The sequence below is a fragment of the Periplaneta americana genome, chromosome 8 (assembly GCF_040183065.1).
Source record: "Periplaneta americana isolate PAMFEO1 chromosome 8, P.americana_PAMFEO1_priV1, whole genome shotgun sequence".
Taxonomy (NCBI): Eukaryota; Metazoa; Arthropoda; class Insecta; order Blattodea; family Blattidae; genus Periplaneta; species Periplaneta americana.
Genome location: NC_091124.1, coordinates 377853 through 396338, shown reverse-complemented (window position 1 = coordinate 396338; position 18486 = coordinate 377853). Strand labels below are relative to the sequence as shown.

At 33.9% G+C, this 18486-nt stretch overlaps 1 protein-coding gene across 1 annotated transcript in view; it reads right to left on the bottom strand.

Annotated features, from left to right (window-relative positions):
• The window catches only part of path (solute carrier family 36 member pathetic), a 186242-nt gene extending 175583 nt beyond the window's left edge, over positions 1–10659 (bottom strand). Inside the window, exon 1 of the mRNA XM_069832233.1 lies at positions 10635–10659. The gene's annotated coding sequence lies outside the window, so the exon portion shown is untranslated. The remainder of the gene's footprint in view (positions 1–10634) is intronic.
• Between the last annotated feature and the right edge of the window lie 7827 nt (positions 10660–18486).

The following is an 18486-nucleotide window of genomic DNA, read 5'->3' as shown; positions in this document are numbered from 1 at the left end:
CTGTGGACCTAGAATAAAACTGCATGGCACAGTACTGTATTTTCTTTTTCGGCCTTATCTACTGTAGTTCAAAGCTGCAAAGAATTTACTGTAGTACAGTAGACTGTATTTAGAATTAAACTACAGTAATACATTTCGTTTAAAGCGTGAAGGGATACATAATGCTTATTATAAATTTACTGTTACATTGGGGAGCCTCCCTCCCAATAAAGGACACCTCCAAGATGCGGACAGATTGTTACGTCCCTTTGATGTCCGTAAATGAGAGGTTTCACCGTATTGTGACTAATTGTACGACCGAACTCTATGTCGTACGGAATTTTGTACGACTATTTTAATGAAGGAACAAAATTATTTTGGAACTTATGTTGGTCTACAATTAAAATAAAATTAACGGTTAATTCGTCACTTTTTAGGCAACTTGTCTTCATTCAGTATGTCGTTGGCTGGTATGGAAAAAACAAGCTTTAAAGGAATAAAAGATGTTTTCAAAATCGATATGCTGGCTACGCTTGATATGCAAGTCATAATTTCTCTTCTTCAGCATTAGGTTTCACGTACTTCGCGGTTATGTGAATACGAGTTCAGAGATTGTTGACTTTCTTATACATATATTCGACAAAAGAAGTATTTTAACAATGAAATAGTACTACAGAAGGATTAAGAAGTCTAAATGCGCCGAAATTATAGCGCTGCCGGATTTGAGTCGACTGCAGGAGGATTAATCTGATGTAATTATCAGCCAACGCTTTGATTGATATTAAATATCTGACGTCGCGCTGGCCAAAGATAAAGTTTCTGCTGACTTTCAATATAATGATGTTGTTTCTGAACAAGCGTCATCGTGCATGCTTTACGGAGTTGGCAGTGTTGATGGAGATGGTGAATGTGAACGATAAATAGTAATATTCTTGACTGGATGAAAAAATGGATGCTGTTTTGTTTGAATGTTGAATGGCATTGTGGTTGTGAACAATAATTAGTAACTTAATATTTTTAATTTGAATTAAAATTTACTAGCAGAATTATAAAGAGGCCTGTGAACCACTTTTTTAGTGTTATGTTTTCAAATTTCAAATTTATTTATTTAATACACAAGGTTTACACTACATTAGGCATTGCAGCCCGAAAGAGCAGAAGCTCGTGCTCGGGCGCAGTTCAGTCTACTTATATAAAACTGAAGAGTGTTCATTCAGCACAATAATAATAATAATAATAATAATAATAATAATAATAATAATAATAATAATAATAATAATAATAATAATATATAGTAAAATACAGACCATGTAATGACATATACAAATATAGAAAATACAAAGTACACGAGTAATCTAAACTACTAAACTAGATTACTACTCATATAAATATATTATATAAATTATATTTATATAATCTACTCATATAGCTTAAAAATACGAAACAATTAAATAATTAATTTAATTTGTTTCGTAAATGTGTGCTTAGTTCAGGGTAAGCTCTCTGGGTCCAAAAGTTCCGCTGTGTTTTAATCCAGCAGTTGTGTTGCATTTGCGGGTGTTTAGAAAGAAACTGTAGTTTTTGTCTCGTATGGTATTCGTGAGGATCAAATTTAAATTTATTGTGGTTTTTATGGAAGTAAATCAGCAATGTTTGTTTATAAATTTGTTCTAGGTTTGATACACCAAATTCCTGAAAAATTAATTTCGTTGGATAATCAAAAGTTTATACAGATAAATTTTGATAATTCTTTTTTTGGTGCAAATTTAAAGGATGGAAAGTCGATTTTGCCATTCCTCCCCAACCTAGAATACCATACTGAATTATTGATTGAAACAGAGCTAAGTACACAGCACGCAGAACATAAACAGGTAAATAAGAGCGTAGAATGGAACATTTGTGGATTGTTTTACGCAATCTGTTACACAGGAAGGAGATATGCTTGTCCCATTTTAAATGTTGGTCAATAATAATGCCTAAATATTTAACTTGTGAGGTCATACTCAAAGCGTTACATGAGCAAGTAGGTAGGTCACAATCGTGTGAAACATGTTTGTATGCACTATCTATAAAAATAGTAAGGTGAGAAATGTACGACAATTTTATGATGAAGTTCGACATTTTTCATAAGTTGGTATGACGGTTGTGTTTTGTTTATCTAGCAACTCTGCCAGAATTCAAATAAAGGACAGTTTCAACGTTTAACTCGACGAAAATATGAAGAACTTACAAGAGAGAGAGAGAAATAAATCTGTGAGTGCCATTTCAGAACATAATACTAACACGTTAAAGCACAATATAAGAAAAAAAAACTTAGTTTTACACCATTGAAACTATTATCATATATTGCTAGCCGTTAGTTTTTTGTTTTAATAACATTTAGAAAGAACATTATTACACATATTGAGAGGAAGTGCGAGTAATTGCAAAGGTTGTGTAGCCTATATACAAACTAGTAAATGATGCTCAATTTTCCTAAATGCAACACATCCTCTACGTTTCATGAGGAGGAGAATCATTCATTTTGGTTTTAAATACTACTTTTCGCGCCTCTTCACACATTTTTTACTTGGTTATTTAACGACGCTGTATCAACTATTGGATTATTTAGCGTCGATGAGATCGGTGATAGCGAGATGGTATTTGACGAGATGAGGCCGAGGATTCGCCATAGATTACCTGACATTCGTCTTATGGTTGAGGAAAGCCTCGGAAGAAAACCCAAGCTGGTAATCAGCCCAAATGGGGATCGAACCCCTGGTAACATATAACAGATTGATCAGCCTAATGGACCTTCAAAAAACAACTTTCATCAATTTCGTTATGCTGCCATCTAGCGACTGCAAAACAAGTCATATAACCTGATGGAATTAGCTATATTGAGTAATAGCTTGCAGCAGTACTTCCATCTAGCGGTCGTTACCAAAAAATTCATTTTCGACAGTGGCGGTTCTGGTGGTTGTTCTCTTTTATATGTTAGCACTAGCCGTACCCGTGCGCTCCGCTGCACCCGTTAGAAATAAATATAAAGTAATTATATAATTAATATAGGACGTTTGATCCAGGGAACATTCGTGTTTGATAGAAGGATAAATCGTTTAATATGTTACTTAATTTAAATTGCATCCAAATAATTAAAATGCTATCATTTTCGTCCAGAGACACTCATTTGGTGCAATGACAATTCCTTTAACATGTTTCTTAATTTTTATTACATGCAACCATAGTTTAATGAAGATTGACATCATTTAGATTTAATGTGTAAATTTTATTTTACTTGTTATAGGTTTCCATTGAATTATGGTAATAACTTAATTTTAACCCTTGTTTTCTACGTATTCAGTAAATGGCGCTTAGCCCACTATGGTTCTGAACCCTTCAAATAACTTAAATTATATTATATAATATTACATATTATATTATATTATATTATATTATATTATATTATATTATATTATATTATATTATATTATATTATATATTATATTATATCAGAAGTTACTGTAATAATATTATAGCATTATGTCCATCTAGAGAAACTACACTTTCCAATGGTGAAATAATAATTAATTATACAAATCGGTTAATTTAGCTTCCGATATTACTTCATACAAACACAGAAACATTCTCTGTAGGCTATCTTTCATAGCTTTCGATTGTTGCTGTCCCAAGGCCCCTTATAGACGAAGTCATTTGTTTTTTAATTCATTACACGGCCTTAGATGGCAGTTATTTTAATTTTAAAACTCATTTATCTCATTAAATATCAGTCCTATCAAATTTTTTCAAGGAATAAAACTTATCGCAAATTATGTTTAAAGAAACTTTTGTTATGTAACATTTTTCACAAAAACCAATAATAAACGAGATATTTCGATTTATTTAATTCAGGCCCCCTTATAACCCCCCTTTTAAAAAATGTATTTTGAATGCCATATAACCTAAAATCTAAGTTACAACGAACTTAATTTATATTCCAATTTTCATCGAAATCCGTTCAGCCATTATAGCGTGAAAAGGTAACAAACATCCAGACAGACATACAAACAAAAATTTCAAAAAAGCGATTTTCGGTTTCAGGGTGGTTAATTATATATGTTAGGACCAATTATTTTTGGAAAATCGAAAATTACCAGAAAAATTTCGGCTACAGATTTATTATTAGTATAGACTTTATAACATGAGAATGACCAACCTGGTATACAGCATGAGCCGTAAGTAATGTCATTAATTGAAGAGGTCATTCTTTGAAGAATTTCAAACCAACAAGCTGAATACAATTTTACTCGTTTTTGCTTTCTTTCCGAGATAAAAATGGTTTATATGAAACATTTCATAGCGTCTTTTAGGAAAGCCATTGATTTAATTTCCAATATGCCAGTCAGTTTAAGAGAGCAGTGTATTATGACAATAAATGATTGAAAGAATTTTAGTTTTGTCCTTTAAATATGCAGAAATTTGATCCGAACAAATATGTAAGGTAACATTGTAAAATTCTCTTTCAGAGCGAAAAGTTACATTTGTTCGAATGAAATTTCTACCCATTTAAAGTACAAAACTAAAATTCTTTCAGTCATTTATCATCATAATACGCTGCTCTCTTAAACTGACTGAGCATATTGGGAATTCAATCAATGGCTTTCCTAAAACACGCTATGAAATGTTTCATATAAAACAATTTTTATCTCGGAAAGAAAGCAAAAACGAGCAAAATTGTATTAAACCTTTTTCTTTGAAATATCTCAAAGAATAGCCCCCTTCAATTAATGACATTATTTTCGGTTCACTCTGTGTATGTGATCAGAGATCGAACACATGTCCGAGCGCAACTCCGTAGTATCAGCAGGCAAGTGCGCTACCGCCTGAGCTACGCCAGTGGCTGTCTCTTCACACACACACACACACACACACACACACACACACACACACACACACACAGTCCAACAAGTATTGCTTGGGAACATACATTACAGAGGAAGGTAAGTTTTAAATGTATTTGTTTACTGTTTAAATTTATTTGTTTATTGTCGCGTTTCTAAAGACATTGCTGTTGATAAAGAACAGTGACTGTTTCTTATCATAATTATTGTACACGATATCCACTACGGTTTAAGCTGCAAAATAAATAATTGTTGCAAAAATGCACAAATGAAAAATTATATTTGTGCGAATTGCGAAATGCTTCTGTAATACATATTGTAAATAATTGTGCAGAAAGATAAAATTAATAAAGCATGCAGAAACAAAAAGTTATATAATTTGTTTCTTGGAGTTTTATTACGTTCAATCCATCTAATCACACTCTAGATATACTTCTGTAAACAACACATTCCACAATTCTGGACATCTGACCGAAATCTACGGCTGACCACTAGGATCCAGAATACAAAGCAGAGGTTAAATGAAAAATACAATATGATTGCGGAGAGAATACGGAACAATGATAAATTTAAAAATAAAGTACAATTTGATTCGGAGAAACATGAGATGAAAATACATTGAAGAGTAATGAAATGAAGTAAAAAAAAAAATTACATAGTATTATACGAGTGATTGTGTAAAATGGGTAATGAATCTCTCAATACCATTAGACAAATTTTGTTAATGTCCTCATTAGAAAATTTAAGAGAAAGGAGAATGGTTTTGGTTAACTTAAATGAAGTTCCCCTAGCGCCAAAAAGAAGTCCTTTCACTTCCCAGGTATTAATATTCATTTTGTATCTCTCAAATCATTAGACGTAAGTACGTTTAGAATCAATTACTGCTGAATTTACATCACATTAAAATACGTTATTTTATGGGCACTCTAAACATTGAAATTCTTTACTAATAGGTCCTTCAAGAATTATTGTTAGCAGAGTGCTAACTCTTTTTACTGAAAGGCAGTTTCTAATTGCAGTTTTTACAAGATTCATCGAACTAAAACTTCGCTCACAATTTTACAGTTGCTATGGAATTAGGCTATATAAATCAATTAGAAGAAATTGTTCACTTAACTTACATGAATTGCACCAACTCTTTGAAATAAATTCCTGAACATCTATTGCTCAATACCTTTTTCAACATTGCCCATGCCATTAGCATTTCATTTAAATTCAGATTAATTCAAACACATCTCCGATTTCATTGTCTCCATTACCATCTTCGTTTCTGAAGTCCAATGTGGTTGTCGCATTTTTGCACATTTGTATTCAAAGTTTGTTGCGTTTTTAGAAGTCGAGCAGCAAAATGCGACTGTGGCTAAAACCCTGACATCCACAAAAACAGCAGAGAAAAGGTTAAAAAGAAAAATAACAATAAAGAAACGTTGGCCGTCTATGACAAATAATCCGTGGCGCTACAGTCCTTTAAGAGCCCAGATCGGCCAGCCGGCCGCTGGACTCACGTCCACATACCGAAGAAGAGGTGGACGATCATCCAACTAGAATGGAGGTATCGTATGGTTAGCACTTTGATCCCTCTCAGCCGTTATAGCTGGCTTTCGTAACCGAATTTCGTGGTTCCCCAAGTGCATCACGATACTGAGTGAGCACCGGTCCCATACTTACTTACTTACTTACTGGCTTTTAAGGAACCCAGAGGTTCATTGCCGCCCTCACATAAGCCCACTATCGGTCCCTATCCTGAGCAAGATTAATCCAGTCTCTATCATCATATCCCACCTCCCTCAAATCCATTTTGTTATTATTTTCCCATCTACGTCTCGGCCTCCCCAAAGGTTTTTTCCCTCCGGCCCCCCAACTAACACTCTATATGCATTTCTGGATTCGCTCATACGTGCTACATGCCCTGCCCATCTCAAACGTCTGGATTTTATGTTCCTAATTATGTCAGGTGAAGGATACAATGCGTGCAGTTCTGCGTTGTGTAACTTTCTCCATTCTCCTGTAACTTCATCCTTCTTAGCCCCAAATATTTTCCTAAGAACCTTATTCTCAAACACCCTTAATCTCTGTTCCTCTCTCAAAGTGAGAGTCCAAGTTTCACAACCATACAGAACAACCGGTAATATAACTGTTTTATAAATTCTAACTTTCAGATTTTTTAACAGCAGACTGGATGATAAGAGCTTCTCAACCGAATAATAACAGGCATTTCCCATATTTATTCTGCGTTTAATTTCCTCCCGAATGTCATTTATATTTGTTACTGTTGCGCCTGAGAAAATTTCTTCCTCCTTGAGGACTCGAACCAGCGCTCAATTCGTAACGCGAGTCATAGGCAGGATGCCTTACACCACGACGTGACGTGGGACCATCTGGGACATGATGTTTGTAAATACGGAATTTTTGTTTTTTCGTGTGAAATTGATATGTGACAAATTTTTCAGCCTGAAATATAGGACATTCCGTGGGGCATCTGGCAATCCTACCGCCAGATGGCGCCAAAGTGCCGCACAACGCATCACTCTGCTGTATACAGAGGTTGCCTACCCACCCGGTGCACAGCTACAAGAAGTGATCTAAGTGAACACCATTGATCTTTAATCAGAGCTCAGAACGGCGAACTGTTGCGCAAAGATCTCAGGAGTAGCACGAATCGTGTGCATTACGGCCACATCATTGTTTCTGAATTGCTAGTCGTCATTCACCAGCGTGACGTATACTAATATACCCAAATAGTGTAAGAAAAAGTCCAGGCTTGTGAGGTCTGGTGATCTTGGTGGTCAAGCATCAGGCCCTCCACGACCAATCCACCTGTGTGGAAAAATGTTATATAGAAACTCACGAATGAAGCATGTGAAATATGGTGGGAGACCATAAAGTTGATACATGCCAAGAGAATCTCCTCCAGGCGCTTCAACTACTCAACGCCGATTCCACGTTGTCTGACAAAATTTTTTCGTTGTGACCCCCATCTGCCCACCGTTAAAATTTGCGCACGGACTTGTCAACCATCCGATATATATATATATATATATATATATATATATATATATATATATGGTGTCGATCTGGTTGGCGAGTTGGTTTAGCGCTGGCCTTCTATGCCCAAGGTTGCAGGTTCGATCCCGGGCGAGGTCGATGACATTTAAGTGTGCTTAAATGCGACAGGCTCATGTCAGTAGATTTACTGGCATGTAAAAGAACTCCTGCGGAACAAAATTCCGGCACATCCGGCGACGCTGATATAATCTCTGCAGTTGCGAGCGTCGTTAAATAAAATAGATCATATCATTATATATGGCAGGGTGCAATCTGTAATTATATAATATATAAATAAATGCATATTAATAAATCTGGAAAAAAAGAATGGAACTCGTGTTTTGTAATAAATCTTGAATAGAACATGTAGTCTATGACTGTCGAAAAGACGATGCTACATAATACAACAGGAGGTAGCACGTCTCGGTGACACTCTACTGAACTGGGAATGTGTTTAGTTACGACATTTAATTCTGGTACTCAAAAGAAGACTATTTCAGCATTCAAAATTAATCTTTTATGTCATTTCTTACTTGAAATTCACATTTTCTTAATGCTTGCCTATTATAATACGTAAAAATGTTAATAAACAATTTTTTCCTGCGATAATGAAATTGTCACGTTTACATCGTTTTACTTTTCCATCAATGATAACGATGACAGTAGACGATTTGTTTTGCAATGGTAAGCAAGATTATATTTGACCGTACTGTCTGGATTTTCAAGTGCTAGTGCTTAAATGAAGTACTTACGTAAAACTGAAACTGTGTTTGTGCGGTTAAAAAAAGATGATGATAATAATAATAATAATAATAATAATAATAATAATAATAATAATAATAATAATAATAATAATAACCTAGGCCCTAAAGACGGCTATAATTAACGAAAACTTCCCGATATGAATGTATCCTTATACGAACGAGGCTATATTACATTATTTAACATTTAAAATGGGCTATAAGAAAAATTAAAACCCTCAAAAGACAAAGAGAATAACTTAACCATAGACTTTTGTTGTATACTCTTTGCGAAGTGGCAGAAGAAAGCGCCCTTGTTTTGATGACGCTAATGCAGTTGTCATGGCAATAATTATAAACAAAAGCCTGTAGGAGGATAGACGATTCTAATCTGTTCTTTCTTTTCCTCATCTTCACCCGGGCAGTGATCTTTTAGTATCAAATTTTAACAGGGTTACGGGCGCATCGCTGGGCGAACAGTTTCCACGCTGGAGACCCGAGCTCAAATACAGAGGAGTTCGACTGCAATTTATGGCTGTCAAAGATGGCGTTTGCACAAGTTTTTTTTTCGAATGACTCTCTTATTCCCTGCCATCGCTCGGTAATTTATGATACTTTAAACGCAATGTTTTTTTGGGATAGACAGGTCAATGTCAATTCCTAGAATTTATTTTCTCTACTTCATGGAGGCTAATAGAACCTTTTTATTTTGGTATAAAGAAGAGCCAACTATAATGGCTGAAGAAATAATCATGCTAACCACACATTACTCCCTTACTCGTTGAATGATCATTCACCTCTGCTGAGACATGTGAAGTTGAGTCCAGCATTTCACTCATTGTATTGTATTGTATTGTATTGTATTTATTAACATTCCATGGTATTCATACATTGCTTACAGCTAGAATATGGAACAAGTCAAAAAACTTAATACTATTATAAAGTCTTAATTTATAGTCACAGTCTAGATGAAATATAATACAGATGAGATTTACAATATAGTCTACTAGTACAACACAAAGTTTTAGTATCAATTTCATGAAGTGTTATTGAATGTCATGAATTCACCTACAGAATAGAAGGCGTGAGAAATTAGGTACATCTTTAATTTGGCCCTAAATAATCTTATGTTTTGAGTTTCATTTTTTATATCGATAGGGAGGCTATTAAAAATTTTTACTGCCATATAACGCACTCCTTTTTGATAGCACGATAGACTTGCCGATGGAGTATGAAAGTCATTTTTTTGACGTGTATTTATGCTATGAACTGTTGAATTAGTTACAAAGTTTTCACGATTACATACGAGGAAGACTATTAATGAAAAGATATACTGACAAGCCATGGGCATTATTTGTAGTTTTTTGAAAATAGTCCTATACGATTCCCTAGATTTGGCACCTACTATTATTCTAACTACTCTTTTTTTGTAGTAGAATATACTGTTACTCTCTATGGAATTTCCCCAGAATATTATTCCAAAACTCATTATCGAGTGGAAGTATGCAAAGTATATTGTTTTTAAGGTATTGATATTTACTATCTTTTGCATAGATCTAATAGCAAAACAAGCTGAATTTGGTTTGGGGGTAATTTCTTTAATATGATTTTTCCAATTTAACACATCGATTTTTAAGCCAAGAAATTTGGTTGTTGTTGTTTCTAATAGGGATCTATTGTTAATTATTGCGCTAGAAATTTGCGAGGTTGAATTTGCACAGGATTTAAATTGAATTATGTTAGTTTTGTTACAATTTAATACCAATTTATTGACTGAGAACCAGTCTGTGCATCGGATTATTATTATTTTTTTTATTTTTATTTTTTTTTTTAACTAACGAAAGCTGTTTGTGTGTTTTTATTTGAGACTGAAATTCGTTCTGGAAGTTGTGGTGTAGAGAAAAATCCCTTGCCTTTATTTAGAATCGAACCCGCGCCATCGCAGTCCGCATTCAGTTGTTAGAGAGTGGCTGCAAAAGCTGTGACTCACCTGAGTGCCTCCTGGGTCGTGGGTCCCAAATCAACAATTGCGAGGCCTCCATGCCCGTCATCTTATATATCCAGTTTCTGTTCGCAACTTGTGCAAGACGCCCGCGAATTGTTGCTTTCCGTCATGACGCGGCGATTTCTTGATTTGTGACGTCACTGCTCGAGTTCTAACTATAGAAGCAGACACCGCGCGGCTCTCAAATTTTAACATGTTCATGCCACTCAATCATTCACGAAAACTTTGTGGAGGATTAGAAATGGAAATACTGAGAAGCTGAAGAGGAATAGAAGAAAGATGGAGAGGGGAAGAGAGAAAGAAGGGGAACCGAAGATGAAACAGAATAGAAAAAAAATGAGGTGTAGATAAAATAAACAATGCCATCAAGATGACACATTCTCTCTTATTATAGTTCATTTTGTGTATTCCGAAACAGTTTAGTTTCTCATGCTGTCAGTTAATTGTTGTCTGTGTTACATAAACACATTCTTAACCGTGTCTACAGATGGCTCTGATATAATGATGCAAATTTTTCCCTTACCAAACATTTCTCTAGCTTATTTATTTTGCTAAGTTTTATATGGGTAATTTCACTAATATAATTATAAAATTTTCCCGTTTTAACCATTTTTTAAAGTTTTATAATTATACTGATAAAATTATAAAATTTCCCTATAGTAAGGGTTTTTTAGCTTATTTATTTTGCTAAGTTTTATATTGATATAATTATAAAATATCCCCGTATTACCCATTTTTTTAATTATTTATTTTGCTAAGTTTTATAATTGTACTAATATAATTATAAATTTTCCCGTGTTAACCATTTTTAAAGTTATTATTTTGCTAAGTTTTATAATTATACTGATAAAATTATAAAATTTCCCTATAGTAATGGTTTTTTAGCTTATTTATTTTGCAAAGTTTTATATTGATATAATTATAAAATATCCTCGTATTACCCATTTTAAAATTATTTATTTTGCTAAGTTAATTGTACTAATATAATGATAAATTTTTGCGTATTAATTATTTCAAGGTTATTTATTTTGCTGAGTTTTATAATTGTACTGATATAATTATAAATTTTCCCCGTATTAAGCATTTTGAACTTATTTATTTTTCTAAGTTTTATAATAGTACTGATATAATTATTACCCCTATTAAGAATTTTTAAGGTTGTTTATTTTGTTAAGTTTTATAATTCTGATATAATTATAAATTTCTGTCCTATTGAGAATTTGTTAGCTTATTTATTTTGGCAAGTTTTGTAATTCTATTGATTTATCTTAAATTTCCTGACTACAGAGCATTATTTCAGCTTCTTTATTTTGGCAAGTTTTATAATTGTACTGATATTATAAATTTCCCCCCTACTGAGCATTTTTTTAGCTTATTTATTTTGCTAAGTTTTATAATAGTACGTGGAGTTCAAAGAAAAAATAAATTAGGTTAAAAGCTTAATTATTAACACGTCTCAGTTCCATGGTGAAAATAACAAACAAGTGCCAGAACGTGCGTTTCGCCAGAAAAAAAACACTGCTTTTCTGGGAAAAAAAAATATATTTTTCCCTAAATATTCACACTGTTTCACTCCATAAGTACTATCTGTACCATTCTGATTTTTACTCTTATCATTAGAGAAACTGATAAGGAACGATTTATCTCTTTGCAGTTTTTAAATAAAATGAACGGTTTTCTTACAAATTAAATAAAAAGATTAACTCGTATCGTTATTTCCTGCCATTAGGACATCTGGCAACCCTGCCGCAGTGACTAAGGAACAGAATGCTGCTCTTCAGACCTGAGTTCGTGTGTGTATTGGTGGGTGAGCTGGCGATGTTGCCAAACTTTCAGGCTAATTTTTTAATTAACTATGCACTTAATTATTAAACACATAACAGGATTTTGATTTATTTTAATATATTCTATTGCCCCCTCCTTTCTGCAGGGTTATATCGCTTCCACTCTGTGTATATTAAAGCTGCTGGCTATGCTATTAATGTATGAGAACAAATTTGTATTAATCATAAATCACAGTCATTGCTAAATCTCCAGTTGTGAGCGAAATTCCTCTATGGAAATGGGTGATTCCAGAAGATAGCATACAAATTACAGGAAATCATTCCAAAAATGATCCTCCACACATTCTTAAGTTAGATGCCATGGAACTACTCTGCAGCACATATAAGGATCACCTTCAAATTTATACAGATGGATCTCTAAATTCTAATAATGGGACATCAGGAGCAGGGCATTATATTCCAAAATATCAAGAAAGTTACTTCATACCATGTTCATCCTCCTCCAGTCTTGACACTGAATTGCTAGCTATTGATGCTGCTCTTCAGTCTGTTACTAAAATTTCTGAAAAATCTATTTGCATACTTAGCGACTCCAAGGGGGCTATATTTAATATAATTAAATATGTGCCAAACCTATATGCACATAGAATTATTCCAATTCAGAAACAACTACGTAAACTAAAAGAACTCCAAAAGGAAATAACATTTCAATGGATACCTAGTCATTGTGGTATACCTGGGAACGAGAAAGTCGATAATATTGCAAAACAGGCAACATATTTGCAACCAAGACCTCTCCAAGTGATATCTCTATCCAATGCTTTTGCTTCAGTAAAGTCTCATTTTACAAACCTATGGATCAACAATTGGCTCTCTTCTGACAAAGAAAAAATTTTACAGTCCATTCAAAAGAAACCAAATAACCTGAAAATGTACAAAAACTTGCCCAAACATGTTCAAACATTTTTAACAAGAGTCAGAACAGGTCACATTGTCACTCAATTGTACCTACACCGATTTCACATTTCTGATAATCCTACTTGTCTGTGGTGTAGTAATCATGATGAAGATTTTTTAATTTTATTTTATGCTCGACCATGCCGAAATGTAGTAATTATACACCTGGTAGCAGATCTTTAATGCATGTCATTAAAGTACACCTACTCATTAAAGGTCAAGTCTTTCAGCCAATGACAGGTCAGCTTTCTACCTTTATAAAACTGCAAGTATCGATTATTCTCGGATATGCAATCGAAAGAGAATTAGCGAGAAGTCACGGAGACTGGAAATCCAATACTGTCGCAGAAGGTTATGTTCTGTTACTATAATAATTAGCGTTAATTGTAAATAATATTCAAATAAATTCAATTTGTCATCTCGTTTTTCAATGTCTAATTTAATTTCAATGTTATCTCTGTAGGTTCTTATGGCCTAGCAAGGTCAATGTGAACATCTGTTCCTCGGAAAAAATCAATACTTTCGCGTCTGCCAACATCTCACAACATACGGGACATTGGTCAAGGTCAGATACAAAGAAAATTAATAATATCAAGTTAGAAATATGGTCGAGCATAAAAAGTCGTATGAAACTCGCCTACAATGGTAATTAAGAAGCTCGTATGAAAATTATGAAACTCGCTTCTTAATTACTATAATTATAGGCTCGTTGCAAAATGTACTATTATTGGGTTATTTTACGACGCTTTATCAACATCTAGGTTATTTAGCATCTGAATGATATGAAGGTGATAATGCCGGTGAAATGAGTCCGGGGTCCAGCACCGAAAGTTATCCAGCATATGCTCGTATTGGGTTGAGGGAAAACCCCGGAAAAACCTCAACCAGGTAACTTGTCCTGACCGGGATTCGAACCCGGGCCACCTGGTTTCGCAGCCAGACGTGCTGACCGTTACTCCACAGGTGTGGACTCATGATGAAGATCTGGAACACATTCTTCTATACTGTCCATCCATAAACCACAAAAGAAGTAAATTAAAACCATCAGTACCAGTTGCAGAAGACACAGCCCTGCAGTATATATTGACTACACCCCAACTCTGGCTACTAGCAACAGGCATCTATACTGAACACCGATCAAAATACCCTCATTTCTGTGAAAAACAACAACTGAATAGACTACAGTGGACTACAGTGGACTTTATGTTGTCAGCAAACATTAAGAAGATTGATTGATAAATAAAAAATTAAATATGATACAGAAAAATTCCTTGAATATCATATTGAAGTAACTAATGTCATTTGCTTATGATGAAGATGACTGAAATTAATATCATTCATACTTTCCTTATTTCGTTCTTTCATCCTTCTTTTGGGGAAGGGGACGTTTGGGACGGGTAACAACCCTAAAATCTCTTCCCCATCAATACACTGCTAGGTACCTAACTGAAGCTAATAAGATGTTCTATAAGAGTAGGCTAAATAGAAATCTAATTTGAAATGGTTTTGTTTACAATAGTAAATATTGTTTATTTGCTATGACTGTACCAAATTAAAAGGAAGAATATTTAAACATTAATACGGTCAATTGGGTTAACTTTATAGGTACTAATTCATGATTTCAAATGACTGATGTTCCATGTGTTTGCAGTATCGTAACTTTCTGCGTCCTGAGTTTGTAGCGATATTAGGATGTTGTACAAAGTTATCTTGACTATTGGAATATTACACCAATCAGTGACGTACACAGAATTTCGTCAAGAGGTGGGTTATTATTAAAATTCTTTGCAATTTATATTATTGATATTTAAATTTTACGGTATATTTATTAATATTATACTATATTCTAACAGAACATATTCATGAATATCCTCATGAAATCTTTGAAACGTATTTTTTTCACAGCCATACAATTTTTAACGAATTTTAACTTCTGTTTAATTTTGTATAATAAAAAATGCTTGTGTCATTATTACACTTACACAATAATAATTTATATATTTTAGTCAACGGTTATTTGAGGGGGTCAGAAGCAAAGGGGTAGCCTATAAGTGCACTGACGTTACTTCTGAGAAAATGGGATTAAAAATGTTTATGTTTTCTTAAATTCCGCCAAGTTTTAATTTAAAAGTTTAATGTGTGATGTCGTTAAAAGATATATCCAATTGCCACTAAAAATTATTTTGCTTTAGCTTACTCTCGATGCATTTAACTCACTTTTTTAGAAATGTCACTTGTACCCCTTTGTTTCTGACCCCCTCATTTGCATATAATAGGTAAGACACTTTATGTACCTAACAGGAAAATCCATAGAAACAATCAAATATTGAAATAAATTTAATTAAACACAATAATGCCCAGAAATGCATATAGAGTGTTAGTTGGGAGGCCGGAGGGAAAAAGACCTTTAGGGAGGCCGAGACATAGATGGGAAGATAATATTAAAATGGATTTGAGGGAGGTGGGATATGATGATAGAGACTGGATTAATCTTGCTTAGGATAGGGACCGATGACGGGCTTATGTGAGGGCGGCAATGAACCTGCGGGTTCCTTAAAAGCCAGTAAGTAAGTAATGATATATGGAACTCAGCAAGGATGAAGAACGAAACTGGCATGTTGAATACATTGAAAGAGGAGTAGGAACACTATGCCTTATGTCGATGTAGATTTTGTTACTCTGACAGTGAAAAATTAGAGAAGGTAAAAGAATTATGCATAAAAAAATACCCAAATCTAAATGTCATTTTTTTAAGTTCAAGAGGGGGTCAAACCGGGTAACCCCCCCCCCCCCCTTGTGAACGCCCCTGACACCAATATTGACTACATGTTATTACAACTCCTTTTTCCTTTTGTATTACGCCAGTCAGTCTGTTTTTCCAATAAAATCCCATATCAAGTTGTATCGATTGATGAAGTACATGCTCAGCTTTCCATTCGTCTTTCTGGGTTATATTTCAATAGGCTTCTGATATATTGTTATGTTTTTCTCATATTACTACTTACTTTATTTTTATCTTGTATTTTACACATTTTATTTATACATCTTGATTACACAACTTTTAACACTGTATCACTTCGGAATGTGTATGATAAGACTTTCTTGTGTTAAATTGTAACGTACCTTGTTAACATGTTTCGACCTATTTTCGGTCATCTTCGGAACTGGTCATTGTTGGTCTTGGCGCCTCTTGTTTCCTGTGTGGGTGCGTTCGTAGTGTAGAGTCAAAGAGTGTATGTGTTTTGAAATTGAGTTGTGTGCAACAACTTCTACATAGGACAGACAGGCAGATCATTTCAAACACGTTACAAAGAACACATCACAACCATAACAAAATTACAAAACACCTCCACATATGCAGAACACATCACAAATGCCAACCACACCTACAGAGACATCAACACAGACATGGAAATACTGCACATCCAACCAAAAAGCCAGAAACTCAACACACTAGAACAATATGAAATATACAGACACACGAAAACACACCCCAACTATATTCTCAACACACAACTCAATTTCAAAACACACACACTCTGACTCTACACTACGAACGCACCCACACAGGAAACAAGAGGCGCCAAGACCATCAACGACCAGTTCCGAAGATGACCGAAAATAGGTCGAAACATGTTAACAAGGTACGTTAAAATTTAACACAAGAAAATTCTTATCATACATATTCCATTTTATTTATTTACAATTTTGTCTAGTTCTGTTTTACCAACTACTATTTTCAGTACTGTTATTTTAAGTTCTTAGCAATGGAGTGGCCTACGTTTGTTTTACTGGCTTATATTTCAATTTCAATGGCAAACGCCATGGCGAGTCTGTTAACAATTTTGTAAATTTCTGATGATTTGTCATATACAGTATTAATATCATATGCTGTGTAATGTATATAACTAGATATCTTTTAACCCTCTAGAATTCGTTCCGTTTCTTTCTATACAATTTTATTACTTACCTTTCTCCTGTTTGATACATTTATACACCGGTTTTAAAACCGTAATTTCCAAATGAAGAGCACAGAGGAAAAACTTGATTAGTCCAAAATTATCGATTTTCTGGTTTAGATGGCATATAATAGCTCAGGTAGTGTAGATTTATCTAGTTTAACAACTGTATACAAAATAACAATCTCATTGGTCCAAAAAAATTAGAAGAATGATAACACAAAGACAACAGACTATAATGGGTCTTGAAATTTTAACTTGCTCTCCTGTAAAAACAGTAAAATGTGACTTATCAGGTTTTCCTCTGTATTCTCCAAAAGTAATGTAGTATTTATTAAGTGATGTTAAAATGTAATACATTTATTTTATTTTGTTAATAATCTTTAATGCAGGCCTATACAGAAAATTATGAAATATTTTGTATGCATTAAGCAATTCCACGTACTTCTCATCCAATGGACTTGTCAGAACAATTGTAAAGTCTTATATAATTATATACTGTACACCTTAAGTAAAAGAGTATAAAAAGATGAGAAACAGGCTACATTTGAAATGCAGAAATGTCGTAATGTACGTATACTATCAACATCTCAGCTCTGAAACCCTCTGACCTGCAGCGAGAAAAGGAAATTTCCCTAAGTAGGAAAGGGCATAGAATTAATTTGCTGACGATATGTTAAGGTGCATCTTTGTCCTTAAAATAAAAATGTTGACCACTCTTTGGAGATTAGAATTCTTTATTAACGAGTGTTACTCAGTAAGGCGAGCTTATGTTTTGAAAGAAAACAGTAGCTACTCCATTATCGCACCCTTTTAGCAACTCTAGCACCACGTGCTCTGGATTACCACCAGGTTTTTTTCAGCTGAGATGCGAACAGCAATGTAATTAATTTTGCGTAGTGGTGGAATTCTATGTTAATTAAGAGAAGCGAGGTTTTCATGTCGTTATTTGATAACTTCACATTTGTTAAGACAATTATTGGTGTTTACCCAGAATATTTAGATAACAAATAAACTTATTTCTACTTTTATTTGCTATGGGTAATAGTTTACTACTGCTTAAATGCCACAATTACTTTAGCTTCTGGTTTTATTTTTTGTGAAAACAATATTACTTCTTTTTCTTGCCCTTTTTCC